The sequence below is a fragment of the Schistocerca cancellata genome, chromosome 3 (assembly GCF_023864275.1).
Source record: "Schistocerca cancellata isolate TAMUIC-IGC-003103 chromosome 3, iqSchCanc2.1, whole genome shotgun sequence".
Classification (NCBI taxonomy): domain Eukaryota; kingdom Metazoa; phylum Arthropoda; class Insecta; order Orthoptera; family Acrididae; genus Schistocerca; species Schistocerca cancellata.
The window spans coordinates 418,333,502-418,351,301 of record NC_064628.1 but is presented as its reverse complement, the minus strand read 5'-3'; the positions used below and the strand labels follow the sequence as shown (position 1 = coordinate 418,351,301).

Sequence of the window (17,800 nt, the reverse complement as noted above, 5' to 3'; positions counted from 1 at the left end):
AGCCACTTTTACACGGATCAGATGACTGGTAAGCAACACACATTGCATATGTATGCAGCAGTGTGCCTACACGATGTGGCCTCTCAGGGCATAGCCAGTACACTTAGCGCCTCCGGCAACCGTCAGCGAACGTTTTGTCTCGAACAAAATTTGTTCCCCACGACGTGATCCACCACCCCTAAACGTTTGATGTAAAGACTTTGAAACATCCTGTATATTGTATTCATAGTGTATCAAAAAAATATGTGGCCCAACTTTTGGGAAACATCCCTCACATACACAGAGGAATAAAATGTGGTACATGGTCATGGGTCTGTAAGCGCTTTACTTCCATGTTAGAGTTCATGTTCTAATTCTCTTCATAATCACAGTAGTCGAGGGAAATATACATAAACAGTGCGCACCAGCATTACATGATAGGTTTTGTTACAATGTTCAAAGTACCGCCTATGTTTGGTTAGAATGTAAGTCTACAGGAAGTTGTAATGCTTAGGCTCACTGTCTACAATAAGCTTGCAATGCTTAGGCTCACTGCCAATGTTTGTTGTTCTATCTAAAAGAAGGTAATGTTGACATATGACACTTCGTTTCTTGTGTTGACACGCAATTAACTTCGTTACTCTACTGACACCGAACATGTAGCATCAACTGCTTAGTGTTCCTCACGGACATGGTTTCTGGTACAATGCAACGAAAGTGTACTGAAATGAGGAGTTGGCAGATACCCATTTGCCGTACGTATGGGCAGATGGCACCAATGTGTGTATTGGAAGAGATTTCCAGAACGACGGTCCTCCAACAAGAGGACATATGAAGCAACTGATCGTTGTCTTAGGGAGTATGGGACTTTAAGCCCACTATTCGCGACAGAGAGAGGCCTAGAAGGATGAGGACACCTCAATTGGAGGGGAACAACCTTAGTGTCAGCGTAAGACGATTAGCAGCAAGAAGTAATGTTGACCACACGAAGTACCAACCACCTTACAGTGCCGGGTGACCTGTGAAGCACACAGGGCGTTTCAGCTGTCACTACCTATGAGATTTTATGTAGCCAGAAATTTTACATCTGTCCTTCAAAAACCAAGCGCGAGATTTCCACATTCTGTCGCTCACTGTGCGCAAACTTATTACTACCGAAAAAATTAACAGCACCTTTTTGTAGGAAATTTAATGTACTCGTAGTTAAATTTTGTACCGCGATACGTTTTCTATAATGGCCGTAGTTATTGAATTATTCAATAAAAACGTGCAAAAGTGAGTTTCAAACCTACTCCCACCCTTAGCCCGCCCCCCCCCCCCCCCCTCAGTCAGGATTTGTGGTAAGTTGTTGATGGCACTCCCTCCTACCACTGTACAAAAATTTGCGACTGCATGAATTATTTCCCACATTCGACCTATTTGGTCTTCAATGACTGGACTTAGTAGTCATCGGCTTAGTCCAGCACTTAGAGTTTGTAAAATTGAAGGTTTTGTACATTTTACCTAACAATTTAGTAAATTTTAAAAGCATAAACAATTACATCGTTACCGGCCTTGGTGGCAGAGCGGTTCTAGGCGCTTCAGTCCGGAACCGCGCAGCAGCTACGGTCGCAGGTTCGAACCCTGCCTCAGGAATGCATGTGTGTGATGTCCTTAGGTTAGTTAGGATTAAGCAGTTCTAAGTCTAGGGGACTGATGACCGCAGATGTTGAGTCCTATAGTGCTAAGAGCCATTTGAGCCAATTACATTCGTCAGGCCTTCTGACTACGAAACTATTGTAACTGTAAGGATTAAGTTGGATCGAACTGTCAACATAATTAGTTTAGAGTAACTTTTACAAAACTCGTTTTCGTTTTATTGCCCTCAGGGCACGTTTAAATAAGTAATGTTAACGAAGTAGCCAACTATGCCAGTGGAGTAACAGCTTAATCAATAGAGACCGAAAGAGGTCGAATATCGGGAACAGTTCGTGTAGTTGGAAATTCTTGTGCAGTGGCAGGAGAGAGGGCCACAAATAACGTACTAGAAATCCTGACCGATGAGGAGTGAGTGTTGAGTGTGAGGGTAGAGATGCGTTTGGTCACTTTTGTACATTTTTCTTGATAAATCGAAAAGTGTGGCGAATCCCAGTACAAAATTTAACTATAATGAATTTCCTACAAGAAGGTTCAAAAATGGCTCTGAGCACTATGGGACTTAACAGCTGTGGTCATCAGTCCCCTAGAACTTAGAACTACTTAAACCTAACTAACCTAAGGACATCACACACATCCATGCCCGAGGCAGGATTCGAACCTGTGACCGTAGCAGTCGCATGGTTCCGGACTGCGCGCCTAGAACCGCGAGACCACCGCGGCCAGCCCTACAAGAAGGCCTAGTTAACTTTTTTCCTTTGGACTAATAGTTTACATCTACATCTACATTTATACTCCGCAAGCCACCCAACAGTGTGCGGCGGAGGGCACTTTACGTGCCACTGTCATTACCTCCCTTTCCTGTTCCAGTCGCGTATGGTTCGCGGGAAGAACGACTGCCGGAAAGCCTCCGTGCGCGCTCGAATTTCTCTAATTTTACATTCGTGATCTCCTTGCGATGTATAAGTAGGGGGAAGCAATATATTCGATACTTCATCCAGAAACGCACCATCTCGAAACCTGGACAGCAAGCTACATCGCGATGCAGAGCGCCTCTCTTGCAGAGTCTGCCACTTGAGTTTGCTAAACATCTACGTAACGCTATCACGCTTACCAAATAACCCCGTGACGAAACGCGCCGCTCTTCTTTGGATCTTCTCTATCTCCTCTGTCAACCCGACCTGGTACTGATCCCACACTGATGAGCAATACTCAAGTATATGTTGAACGAGTGTTTTGTAAGCCACCTCCTTTGTTGATGGACTACATTTTCTAAGTACTCTCTCAATGAATCTCAACCTGGCACCCGCATTACCAACAATTAATGTTATGTGATCATTCCACTTCAAATCGTTCCGTACGCATACTCCCAGATATTTTACAGAAGTAATTGCTACCAGTGTTTGTTCCGCTATCATATAATCATACAATAAAGAATCGTTCTTTCTATGTATTCGCAATATATTTCATTTGTCTATGTTAAGGGTCAGTTGCCACTCCCTGCATCAAGTGCCTATCCGCTGCAGATCTTCCTGCATTTCGCTGCAATTTTCTAATGCTGCAACTTCTCTGTATACTACAGCATCATCCGCGAAAAGCCGCATGGAACTTCCGACACTATCTACTAGGTCATTTATATATATTGTGAAAAGCAATGGTCCCATAACACTCACCTGTGGCACGCCAGAGGTTACTTTAACGTCTGTAGAGTCTCTCCATTGAGAACAACATTCTGTGTTCTGTTTGCTAAAAACTCTTCAATCCAGCCACACAGCTGGTCTGATATTCCGTAGGCTCTTACTTTGTTTATCAGGGACAGTGAGGAACTGTATCGAACGCCTTCCGGAAGTCAAGTAAAATGTCATCTACCTGTGAGCCTGTATCTAATATTTTCTGGGTCTCATGAACAGATAAAGCGAGTTGGGTGTCACACGATCGCTGTTTCCGCAATACGTGTTGATTCCTACAGAGTATATTCCGGGTTTCCAGAAATGACATGATACGCGAGCAAAAAACATTTTCTAAAATTCTACAACAGATCGATGTCAGAGATATAGGCCTATAGTTTTGCACATCTGCACGACGACCCTTCTTGAAAACTAGGACTACCTGTGCTCTTTTTCAATCATTTGGAATCTTCCGTTCCTCTAGAGACTTGCGGTACACGGCTGTTAGAAAGTTAGTTTACGCGTAGCCTGGGAGAGAATATGAATATGTTGCGCGCCAGGTATAACATTGAGGGATGCATTAAACGAAGACGGTAGGTGAAGCTGAGTCACCCTGAACGTAGGAGCAGAAGCCAACTTGGGAAGGTGCCAGGACGGTTTCTGACAAGCAGTAGTGCCTCTAGTTTCACCTCGCACATCAAGAGAGGAATTCGAAGGCGGGTCATCCTCATAACAGCAGGAAGTCTCTGACGGAAGCCGCGCACCGCTGGCCACCGTGCCGCGTCCCTTATCCTACTCAGCCACGCGCGACCTTAATTGGTATGCCAGAACTCTGCGGCTGGTACGTCTCCCGCGCGCCGTTATCATAGGAATTCCTTTCTGTTGACGCTGGCCTCGGTCGGCAGATGACAGGGGGCTCACTTCCTCGGCAACCAGCAGCGGCCAACCCTTAGTCACGGCTGTCACAATCCTTGGCTGGCGAAGTCCTCTGCGCGCCAACGAGCACGGCAGACACGCAGCTATTATGGCAATCTCTACACTGCAGAACTTCCACGAAATAACAAAAAATTGGAATAATGACGTCACCAACTTATTACTGACGAAATGTGTAACAAAAATCACGAGACTTTAATCGAGGTCCTCACTGGAGCCCGGCCGCTGTGGTCGAGCGGTTCTAGGCGCTTCAGTCCGGAACCACGCAGCTGCTACGGTCGCAGGTTCGAATCCTACCTCGGGCATGGATGTGTGTGATGTCCTTAGGTTAGTTAGGTTTAAGTAGTTCTAAGTTCTAGAGGACTGATGACCTCAGTGCAATAAGTACTTAGAGCCATTCCAATAGTACTTAGAGCCATTTGAACCATTTTTCCTCACTGGAAAATTTGGCATGTGTCTGTAAATAAATCTGCCCTCAACCCGAATGCTGCTTTCAGCACCACAGTGCTTTACTAACCATCGTGCTATTGAAAGTAGTATGCCCTTGCCCCCTGCTACCTTCGAACTGGCTTACCTTACCAGTTACAGGGGGTCTACATATGGGCGTCAGCAGAAATTTGTCCAAGAGGGGACAAGATTCCAAAAATTCCATTTTTGTAAATGCTGATTAGTTGAGTTTCAGAACGTGTCGTCCCCCAAGAAATAAATTTAACCGGAAGTACACAAAGCCTGTTGTATCTTAAAAGTTTTATAGTTTCCCAGTCAACATTTTTTGAAGATAAGTTACTGCCTTACCTGAAAGGTAAGAATATTCCATTAAGAATATTTATTATTTATGTCACTGAACTGTTTTCAAGCTGTTACTCATCATCAGCTACAAAGATAAATATATGGTCCTGTGAAACATTTGTACGATTAGAAATTAAAAACTACTGCTTCTACCGAAGTATCTCAGTTACGAAAGATGAAAATCGTTAATTTTAGATTTAGGAACAAAATGAGAGGAATTGTTGCCGTGAAAATTCGGTGTAAGGTTATTTAACTAACACAAACTATGTGACACATTAACTAATGAATTATATAACAAATTACTACAATTGTTATCAGTAGAAAATCAATTCAAGGATAAACATTGTTGATATGCTCCAAGGGAGCGGCTGACCAAAATGAACTTGTCATTAACCGATCCTGGAGAACAAACAGATAAGAAGGTAAGTGAACCGGTTTGTGAAATACATTGACGGAAAAAAATCTCAACATCAAAAAATAATTGATGTACAGTAATGAAATGTGGGGAATACATATTTCTGCGTAACATATTTAAATGATGTACAATGCATGATCACAGGTCAATGTAAGAGCGGGATAATCGCAACATCAAAAAATAATTGATGTACAGTAATGAAATGTGGGGAATACATCTTTCTACGTAACATATTTAAATGATGTACAATGCATGATCACAGGTCACTGTAAGAGCGGGATAAGCCATTGCAAATTTTAGATGATGGTACATTAATAACCGCTGTAACCACGAGAATGTTGAATGCAAGCATGTAGACGTGCATGCATTGTGTTGTACAGGTGCCGGATGTCAGTTTGTGAGACGGAGTTCCATGTCTGTTGCACTTGGTCGGTCAGTACAAGGACGGTTAAGGCAGTTTGCAGACGATGCTGGAGTTTCCGTCCGATGACATGCCATATGTGCTCGATTGCAGACAGATCTGGTGATCGAGCAGGCCAGGTAACATTTCGACACTCTGTAGAGCGTGTTGGGTAACAACAGCGGTATGTGGGCTAGCATTATTCAGATGGAATACACTCCCTGGAATGATGTTCATGAATGGTAGCACAGCAGGTTGAATCACTTGTTTGACTTACAATTTTGCAGTCAGGATGCGTGGGATAACCACGAGAGTGTTCCTGCTGTCATATGAAATAATACCACAGACTATAACTCCAGGTGCATGTCCAGTCATTCTGTAGGTCCAGTTTATCTGACACGCACAAAGGTTGGTTGCAGGCCCCCAACCGGCCTGCTCCTATCCAACACTCTGCTATCACTGACCCCGAGGCAGAATCAGCTCTCATCAGGAAATACAACAGGTCTCCACTCTGCCGTCCAATGTGCTCTCGTTTGACACCACAGAAGTCGAAAATGGAGGCGTCAACGGGTAATCTGGCTCGGAGCCGTCCTTTTAATAAGCAATTTGTAACAGTTCGTTGTGTCACATTGGTGCGTGGTGCCAACTGCTGCTAAAACTGCTGCCGCAGTTGCAGAAAGACGTCCCAGCGCCGAAGATTGTTCGTGACGGCCACGATCCTCTACCCTGTCGGTAGTGCGACGTGGCCGTTCGGAGCTCGGGCTTCTTACGACCGTACATTCCCGTGACCACCGCTACCAGCAAACATGTACAGTGGCTGCATTTCTGCCGGGTCCTTCTGCAGTACTGCAGGCGGAACTTCCACCTTCTCATACCCTATTACACCATCTCGTTCAAACTCAATAATAATGGCGTCTTTGTCGCCCGAAAGGCATTCTTGAACAACATCAACTCGCCACGTCCAGTCTCAAAGGTAGCTATCGCTCGCGACCGTTACAGCGTGTACTTAAGTCAAACATACTAGCGCCACTCTTATGCGACTGGCGCGAAATTTGAATAAATATCATCTACACATATACACTACTGGCCATTAAAATTCCTACACCACGAAGATGACGTGCTACAGACGCGAAATTTAACCGACTGGAAGAAGATGCTGTGATACGCAAATGATTACCTTTTCAGAGCATTGACACAACGTGCTGACATGATGAAAGTTTCCAACCGGTTTCTTATACACAAACAGCAGTTGTCCGGCGTTGCCTGGTGAAACGTTGTTGTGATACCTCGTGTAAGGAGGAGAAAGGCGTACCATCACGTTTCCGACTTTGATAAAGGTCGGAGTGTAGCCTATCGCGATTGCGGTTTATCGTATCGCGCATTGCTGCTCGCGTTGGTCGAGATCCAATGACTGTTCGCAGAATATGGAATCGGTGGGTTCAGGAGGGTAATACGGAACGCCGTGCTGGATCCCAACGGCCTCGTATCACTAGCAGTCGAAATGACAGGCATCTTATTCGCATGGCTGTAACGGATCGTACAGCCACGTCTCGATCCCTGAGTCAACAGATGGAGACGTTTGCAAGACAACAACCATCTGCACGAACAGCTCGACGAGGTTAGCAGCAGCATAGACTATCAGCTCTGTGACCATGGCTGCGGTTACCCTTGAAGATGGTGTACTCAACGACGAACCTGGGTGCACGAATGGCAAAACGTCATTTTTTCGAATTAATCCATGTTCTGTTTACAGCATCATGATGGTCGCATCCGTGTTTGGCGACATTGCCGTGAACTCACATTGGACTCGTGTATTCGTCATCGCCATATTGGCGTATCACCCGGCGTGATGGTATGGGGTGCCATTGGTTACACCTCTCGGTCACCCCTTGTTCACATTGACAATACTTCGAACAGTGGACGTTACATTTCAGATGTGTTACGACCCGTGGCTCTACCCTTCATTCGATCCCTGCGAAATCCTACATTTCAGCAGGATAATGCACGACCGCATGTTGCAGGCCCCGTACGGGCCTTTCTGGATACAGAAAATGTTCGACTGCTGCCCTAGCCAGCACATTTTCCAGATCTCTTACCAATTGAAAACGTCTGGTAAATGGTGGCCGAGCAACTGGCTCGTCACAATCCGCCAGTCACTACTCTTGATGAACTGTGGTATCGTATTGAAGCTGCATGGGCAGCTGTACCTGTACACACCATCCAAGCTCTGTTTGACTCAATGCCCAGGCGTGTCAAGGCCGTTATTGCGGCCAGAGGTGATTGTTCTGGGTACTGATTTCTGAGGCTCTATTCACCCAAATTGCGTGAAAATGTAATCAAAGGTCAGTTATAGTATAATATATTTGTCCAATGAATACCTGTTTATCATCTGCATTTCTTCTTGGTGCAGCAATTTTAATGGCCAGTAGTGTAGAAAAACGCCTAACGGCTTCCGTTTATGTCGCATAAACCACTACAATCGCTATTGAATGAGTTCTCGGTAAGCCTTGGCGTGTAAAATGCCAACTTACTGTTGAAGTTAAGTAAGAGCAAGGCAAGAGTCTGTTCTTGTTTGAATTGGGTACCGATGTCGGATAGGTATAAGGCAACCATATTTATACTGTGCTGGGTGTTAGAACAGTCTTTTTCTGTAGCTCACTGAGACGTGTACAAGGAAGAAACAGGGGAAAGGGTGGGTATTCTACTTCGGCAAGGTTCTATAAGGATTCACATCCCCGCGATTGCAAAACGACACCGAATACGGCGCCACGAGAAGAAAACTAGTTGTCCGTAAACAGCCTGATAACCAGCCGCCATGAGAAGGAAACTAATCTCACGTAAACTGCCTGACAACAAAAGAATGTTTACTAAAATCATTGTGTTACCCGTTGGATTCGGATGAGTAGAGTCAGAGACAATGATTTCTAGTAACACATGAAAATACCACAGATTCCAGAAGGGGCAAGTGTCCCCCACTTGCCCCGCCCGTCCTCGCAGGGCCTATGGGCCTACACTTCAACGTGGATTTTAAACCAGGGGCAAAATTTTAGTGTTCACATCCTCAAATCATTGTCAGACATGACAGAAACGTTAAGGGCTCTAGGTTCAGACGTTTGGACTTTTAGTCTATCGCTTCATATCTCTTTTACATAATTTTGTTCGTGTTTTTACTGACCTCACCAAACGCGGATCTCGTAGGAGAATATACCTAAATCGGGAAGTCCGATCCGACGTGTTTCTGGATACAGAACAATTGTTGCACTAATGTCTACCGTATTTGACAACTACAGTTATTTTGACCCCAAACTGGAGAAAAATCAACCTTAGTATATGTGATAAGAAAACTATCAGGTGCTCATAATGTGTATTATAGATATTTTTGAACAAAATCGTATTAAGAAATCAAATATCACTGCGTGGCGAATGAAGCTCTCCTGGCATTATGCTAAATCTGCGCAGTCCTCTGAACTCAAAAATGGCTCTGAGTACATGGGACTTAAAACTGTGGTCATCAGTTCCATAGAACTTAGAACTACTTAAACCTAACTAACCTAAGGACATCACACACATCCATGCCCGAGGCATGCCCTGCGACCGTAGCAGTCGCACGGTTCCGGACTGCGCGCCTAGAACCGCGAGACCACCGCGGCCGGCCTTCTGAACTCTGCAGCGTTCCAAATATTTAAACGCAACTCCGATTATTGTAAATCTAAGTAACCGATGGAACACAGTGTAGCCGGCCAGTGTGACCGAACGGTTCTAGGCGTTTCAGTCTGGAACCGCGCGACCGCTACGGTCGCAGGTTCGAATCCTGCCTTGGGCATGGATGCGTGTGATGTCCTTAGGTTAGTTAGGTTTAAGTAGTTCTACGTTCTAGAGGACTGATGACCTCAGATGTTAAGTCCCATAGTGCTCAGAGACGTTTGAACCATTTTGAACACAGTGTAGAAATTGCAAAAATATCTGTCATGGGTGTTTCCCGTAAGAGAAAGATTAGAGTGTTACATGGTTCGATGTGTAAGAGAATAAACTATACTTTTGGCTGTCCCTACAGACCCATTAACCAGGACCCTATCGCTGTTATCGAGCCAGCTGAAGTCATTGGCCGTGAAACGCAGTCCGAGCTTGGCACACGATTTTCGTCTCTCGGAAAGATTCAAAAACTACTCACACGCCGCTGCACAGTGAAAGATTCGCTCTGCACCTTTTTGTTAGTTTAATATGTTAGCCACACGTCAAGCGCTTGACTCTCACATAGAAGCGGGGTAACCTGGTATACAATAAATTCAGATTAAGCACAATTACATGCACATACACGAAAGGCCGCACCATCCGCTGGTCGGCAGGGACAGAACATTATGAGACCCCTACCTTCAACAAATAGTGGAAATGAAACCCCTCTCCTGTAATCCAAATATAAATGTTCCGCGATTTTCCTCAATCACTTGCGGCTAATGTCTGGACTGTTCCTCCGAAAAGAACACCACCATTTTCCTCCCCTAATCAATATCTGGTTTTGCTTCCTCTATAATGACTTCATCATTTTCGGAACAGATCCATAGATCTTCCTTCCACCCCCATCCTCTACTGTGTAAGTCAGAATGTACTGGATGCGCGGAAGGTACTTGACGTGATGTGAAATGAATCTAAAAACGTGCCACAGATAAAGAAAATATGGAAAGCTGCTGATTTAGGTGACCTTGACAAAAATTATGTAGTGGTGGCCGCTAAATGGAAACGATACTATGGATGTGGTGAGGCTCTTTGGACGTTCTTATTCAGCCATGAGTATATGTCGATCTAGACGACTGACGTCATACCTTTCAGTACACTACAACGTATTTAGATTTTCTCATAAAGTTATATATCGTTGCCATGTAAGTTTTTATAGCAAAACGAGTGGTAGTCTATGGTGTAACCGTCAGTAGAGTATACTTCTAGGAAAGATATATCGTCACAAATTCCATGACAGCCAACGCCTCACTCACGGCAAACTAAACGTGCACTGGTGTGCAAAACTTAAAACGAAAGTAACCTTCACATGATTTGTCACTGCTAAGTTACAAAACTCGATGAAACTCCGATCATGCATACGAAGAAGTGCTACAGCATAATACAGAAGGTAAGTGAAAGAAAAACGTAGTAAGACGTAAGAGAAATGACTTTTTATTCAAAAGGTACCCTACAGGCCATTAAAATTGCTACTCCAAGAAGAAATGCAGATGATTAACGGGTATTCATTGGACAAATATATTATACTAGAACTGACATGTGATTACATTTTCGCACAGTTTGGGTGCATAGATCCTGAGAAATCAGTACCCAGAACAATCACCTCTGATCGTAATAACGGCCTTGATACGCCTTGGCATTGAGTCAAACGGAGCTTGCATGGCGTGTACAGGTACAGCTGCCCATGTAGATTCAACACGATACCACAGTTCATCAAGAGTAGTGACTGGCGTATTGTGACGAGCCAGTTGCTCGGCCACCATTTACCAGACGTTTTCAATTGGTGAGAGATCTGAAGAATTTTCTGGCCAGGGCAGCAGACGAACATTTTCTGTATCCAGAAAGACCCGTACGGGACCTGCAACATGCGGTCGTGCATTATCCTGTTGAAATGTAGGGTTTCCCAGGGATCGAATGAAGGGTAGAGCCACTGGTCGTAACACATCTGAAATGTAACGTCCACTGTTCAAAATGCCGTCAGTGCGAACGAGAGGTGACCAAGACGTGTAACCAATGACACCCCATTCCGCCGGGTGATACGCCAGTATAGCGATGACGAATACACGCTTCCCATGTGCGTTCACCGCGATGTCGCCAAACACGGATGCGACCATCGTGATGCTGTAAACAGAACCTGGATTCATCCGAAAAAATGACGTTTTGCCATTCGTGCACCCAGGTTCGTAGTTGAGTACACCATCGCAGGCGCTCCTGTCTGGGATGCAGCGTCAAGAGGTAACCGCATCCATGCTCTCCGAGCTGATAGTCCATACTGCTGTAAACGTCGTCGAACTGTTAGTGGAGATAGTTGTTGTCTTGCAAACGTCCCCATCTGTTGACTCAGGGATCGAGACGTGGCTGCACGATCCGTTACAGCCATGCGGATAAGATGCCTGTCGTGTCGACTGCTAGTGATTCGAGGCCGTTGGGATCCAGCACGGCTTTCCGTATTACCCTCCTGAACCCACCGATTCCATATTCTGCTAACAGTCATTGGATCTCGACCAACGCAAGCAGCAATGTCGCGATACGATAAACCGCAATCGCAATAGGCTACAAAGTCGGAAATGTGATGGTACACATTTATTCTCCTTACACGAGGCATCACAACAACGTTTCACCAGGCAACACCGGTCAACTGCTGTTTGTGTATGAGAAATCGGTTGAAAACTTTCCTCAAGTCAGCACGTTGTAGGTGTCGCCACCGGCGCCAACCTTGTGTGAATGCTCTGAAAAGATAATCATTTGCCTATCACAGCATCTTCTTCCTGTCGGTTAAATTTCGCGTCTGTAGCACGTCATCTTCGTGGTGTAGCAATTATAATGGCCAGTAGTGTAATAATTGCAGCGAAGTCACTGTGATTCATCATGACACCCTGGACATTACAAAAAGCGGGACAAGGTTCTTAACACTATGAGTGAACACCACGGACGGTAGTGTATGCTCTGCGACCTCCTCTCATGATGGCGACAAGGTTGATGAGGCGTGCCGTCCCCCCCACAAGCGCGGTTTGTCGTTGGTGATATGGGATCGTGGACGTGTTGCAGTACGTCTCTCCAGTGCGTTCCACAAGTGCTGATGGGATGACGTTGGGGGAACGGGCAAGCCAATCCGTTCGCCGAATATCCTCTCGTTCCATGAGCATCTCCACCTGCTCTGTGGGCTGCGGTCGCCCACTGTCAACCATAACAATGAAGTCAGGGCCGAATACACCCTGAACAGACGCACATATGTAAGGAGACCTGTTTCCCAAAAATGTAGACCGCCTGAGTGTTCCCACCTCCCGTCATATGTAACATTATTGTGACACTGTACTGCTCCCACTTCGCGTCTTTTCACGTGTGCAGTCGATCCTGACTTCATTTTCACGTACAATTACAATATGACACCGCGCAAAAGAGCGCAGGTAGATCAGCTCTTGGAAAGAGAGAATAACTGGCGAATGGACTGACCTTCCCACTCACCCAACTTAAATCCCATCGAGCACGTATAGAATGCGTTGAGGAGCAATACAGATGCGCCCAAGGATGCTGACCAAATGATGATATCGCAGTACCACATTAAAAATACATTTTTAATATCCATTTGAGTACTGATACGCAACTTACTTCATCTACAGTTTAGAAGATATAGTTTTGTTGACTGTTCTGCTAATTGTGACAATTGGAAACAAACTCCAAATCCAAATTTTGTTTTATTGTAAGAGTATCGGTAATGAAAACTATCAACAATGACAGTTTGTTTAATTAGTAACTGTCACAATCGTCATCTGTTAGCTGTTGTTGTTGTGGTCTTCAGTCCCGAGACTGGTTCGATGCAGCTCTCCATGCTACTCTTTCCTGTGCAAGTTGCTTCATCTCCCATTACGTACTGCAGCCTACATCCTTCTGAATATGATTAGTATGTTCATCTCTTGGTCTCCCTCTACGATTTTTACCCTCCACGCTGCCCTCCAATACTAAATTGGTCATCCCTTGATGCCTCAGAACATGTCCTACCAACCGTTCCCTTCTTCTAGTGAAGTTGTGCCACAAACTCCTCTTCTCCCCAGTTCTATTCAGAACCTCCTCATTAGTTATGTGATCTACCCATATAATCTTCAGCATTCTTCTGTAGCACCACATTTCGAAACCTTCTATTCTCTTCTTGTCCAAGCTATTTATCGTCGATGTTTCACTTCCATACATGGCTACACTCCATACATATACTTTCAGAAACGACTTCCTGACGCTTAAATCTACACTCGATGTTAACAAATTTCTCTTCTTCGGAAACGCTTTCCTTGCCATTGCCAGTCTACATTTTATATCCTCTCTACTTCGACCATCATCAGTTATTTTTCTCCCCAAATATCGAAACTCCTTTACTACTTTAAGTGTCTAATTTCCTAATCTATTTCCCTCAGCATCACCCGATTTAATTCGACTACATTCCATTATCCTCGTTTTGCTTTTGTTGATGTTCATCTTTTCAAGACACTGACTATTCCGTTCATCTGTTATCCTATTATAAATACACTCGTATATGAGTCATTATATGAATCCCTCTTTAATTGAATTGAATTCACTCAAAAAATTATAAATAATAAAATATATTAAAAATAAAAATGTTTTCGAGACAAACAGCTCAATAAGGAGGTCAAATGAAAGGAATAATGGTTCACGCTTTAGTTTTCTCAGTGAGTGGACCGTCTTGTGCAAGTGTAGTGAAATTTATCTTGTTTGTCGACGCACAAGTTCATAACTGCCCAGAGTTTGTCAGTATGCTGATACATATAATAGGTTCTTCTTATAAAAAAATATCAGTGGACAAGACTGTTGCATCTCGTTTAAGCTCTGTGTCTAACACCTACAACGTATCTGATGGGAACTTCCTCAATCAACTGCAGGTTCGCCTAAGGCGAGAACATCACGCAGGCCGCTATCGGGCGACAGCTTCGCATTTGGGAGATTCCACGCAACGCCTACGTGCGCAGAAGCACGTAATCTTCCGTCACCGGTGACACTCCACACCCTTCCGTCTCCTAGGACAGCAACAAGTGTCGGTAAGCAAATTTCAATCGTCGCACATCAGCTTCTATTTTCTTATGCCTACCATCATACTCTTCTTCTTCCTTCATTCTATGAAAGATTCATCTGTACTTAATTCCATCTTTTTTTGTTCTTACTCTACTGTATCCTCCGTGGAACGATATGTCGTTGCATGCATGCCATTGTCAGTTGAAGAGGACTCTAAGTTTAGATATTATAGTGTGTCTTATTAATAAATAATTTCATATGAGTCTGTCAGTAATTTAATTAAAACTGTAATGATTTCATTTAGAGAGTGTAATGAGCGAAGACTTCGATAATAACATCGACGGCTAACATCAGTTGCTACAACGGACAAAATTTTTGTTGGATTATGACCGTATTCTCAAGAATCCATGAAATGACAATGAGCAGTACTGATACTTTCGTCTGAAGGCTTTCGTGATTCATGCAGTATGTTACTTTCAGCGGAGTATAATGGTATTTTAATTGTTATTGGCTGTTTTTCATAGAAAGACAAGTGCCCAGAAGTTCACCCACCATGTACTTATGTCTCTTGAGGCATCCTTTACAAACTCTGTAAAAAATGAGGTATGACATCTGATGAACTGGTAAAAGTCTTACTACTAATGGTAAGTAGAGGGATTATCATAACAACAATGTACAGGCTTTTAGAGACAGGAGCTATAGTTAAGTGCGGAAATAATAATAATATGATAAGAAGCGTGTGGCACGGCTAACCACGGCACACGAATTGCAGATGGAAACGATGGTTGAATACAGTAATCAGGTTCATAAATAAATGTTGCAGTAGTGACACAGAGATGAGTGTTGTACAGGAGAGTATACGGAGAGCTGCGTCAAACCAGCAAGAACACGAGTACTACACTACATGCTTTAAGTTGTTTCGAGGAATTGCTCAGCCTTAGAAAGAAGACCAGGTTTTAGAATACCCTGGATGACGAGGTCCTCAGAGATGGAGTCCAAAATCGTTTTGGCAAAGAATAGCTACAGTGCTATCTCGGTCAGTTGTACCGCAAGGGAATCTTTTACACTGGAATTCTGAAGTTCATTCACTTTTCCCATTTCTGGAATATGCAGGGTATGGGGAGTACAAATGCAGATATTTTTATTGGTGACTGGGAACAGTGCACTGAACAACATTACGTAAGTATTTACTTCATCTGCAGACTAATAATTACAGCTATGAGGAGTAGTATGTTTTAGGTTGGTTAGTGCCTCCCACTACATGTTGCAAGAGCAAGGCAGTAATTGCTATTTCGCCTGAGCAGCAAAGCATGTTTTGAAGTATGGATGCAAGATATTGTACGGACAGGCGTAGTCCGCTTAGTCGTACAGTTACGATCGTGCAGAAAGCACCAGGTAGAAAATTATGAGGTTCACTTCAGTTCTACTAATATTTATTTAAACCATGAACGGTTTCGAGATTTTAAAATCCAGTCTTCAGGTGTATAAATTATAGTATTTGGTAAAACATAACATGCGGTCTGGCCAGTCGTGTAAGAATTCCAATCATTGCACTCTAGAAAGGCCAACCACTACTGGGTGGAGGGCAACGTCGGAGGTGGCCCTCTACAAAGTAGTGATTGTCCTTTCTAGCGTGAACAAATATTAGTACAAGTGATGCGGATCTCTCTAAACCAATTTTCACGTCCCTCAGTTGCGGATGTCCTACGTATCAAATCTTGTGTAATTAATGAGGGCTGGTCGAGAAGTAAAGTCCGACAGATCGCGAAATGGAAACAACAGTTAAGAAGCTACGAATCTTTGCACAGATGTTCTGGGCAATGTCTCTAGCATGTCTGTAAATTGCGTCACGCCCCTCTCTTCAGTTCTGACAAGGGAAACTCCCCATGCCCCCACCCCCACCCCCACCCCCTCCACCATCAGATTTAGCGGTAAGATGGCCCAGCGGATAGCCCGTCAAAAACTGAACGCAGATCAAACATGAAAACAGGAAGGAGATGTACTGAACTGTGAAAAAAGGAGCAAAATAGATACAGTAAACGGTCCGGGTTCAAGATGTGCAACATGGATCGAATTTGAGTAGCTCGAGCTTCGTGGTTACGTGTTCACGGTGTTGGACTGCGAACACAGAGATCCATAGAATGAAATTTTCACTCTACAGTGGAGTGTGCGCTGATATGAAACTTCCTGGCAGGTAGGAGACGAGGTACTGGCAGAAGTAGAGCTGTGAGGGCGGGGCGTGAGTAGTGCTTGGGTAGCTCAGTTGGTAGAGCACTTGCCCGCGAAAGGCAAAGCTCCCGAGTTCGAGTCTCGGTCCGGCACACATTTTTAATCTGCCAGGAAGTTTCAGAGAGATCCATGTTCAAATCTCCCTCGTGTCCCCCTTTTTTCACAAAATTATGAACTGTCCGTCCGGTCACTGACGCGTCTCTTCGCTGTATTCAAATTTGCGTATGCGTCGTTGTGTAACGTCTCGTGATTTGCAAACAGCGAGGTGCAAGGCTGGAACCTCCAGACGTATGTACTTCCTATACTTCCTATTTGTTCTACACAAGTACCATATGTTATTACTTTCACTTTCCGTTTTGGAAGCTTTAATTCCTTTGTCGCAACATAGTTTACACCAGTTTATTCGTTGTTTTCATTTCTGTGAGAGATCTATGCGGCATCACGCCTGCTCTCACTATTCATCACGTTTACTTGCGACAGTAATATATCAAATGACACATATCTATAACCAATGTATATTATGACAACTACCAAGACTACAAAAGGAGAACAGACACGTCAATGACCGGGCGGGAAGTTTATAATCTTGAGAAGCAGGAAAAAAAAATGACGCGAGGGAGATCTGAACACGGATACCTTCCTTCGCAGTCCAACACCATAACAACACAACCACAACGCGGTGGCTCTTCAAATTCGCTCGATGTTGCATATCTTGAGGTAGGACCGTTCACAGTTACTATTTTGCCTCTTTATTCACAATTCAGAAAATCTTCTTCATGTTTTAATATTAGACCTGTGATTGGTTTCTGACGGTCTATCCACTGGGGCGCTTTACCGCTAAATCCGAAAGCGGTGCGCTGGGGCCCTAGCCTTGTGAGCACACAGTGAGCACGTAAAGCTGCCTACAACAGTAGTGTCTCCCGCCAAGTATGGGTGCCCGCTGCGAGGTTTCGCATGATGTCATGCAACCCCTACACAACGTACCTATCGTGCATTTCCTTC

General features: G+C 44.3%; 1 protein-coding gene across 2 annotated transcripts in view; it reads left to right on the top strand.

Annotated features, from left to right (window-relative positions):
• Positions 1–17,800, top strand: part of LOC126175165 (facilitated trehalose transporter Tret1-like) — a 194,208-nt gene that overhangs the window by 50,085 nt on the left and 126,323 nt on the right. Inside the window, exon 2 of one of the 2 annotated variants that reach the window (XM_049921753.1) lies at positions 14,440–14,595. The exons of the other annotated variant lie outside the window; for it this stretch is intronic. The gene's annotated coding sequence lies outside the window, so the exon portion shown is untranslated. The remainder of the gene's footprint in view (positions 1–14,439; positions 14,596–17,800) is intronic. 2 annotated transcript variants of the gene reach the window in all.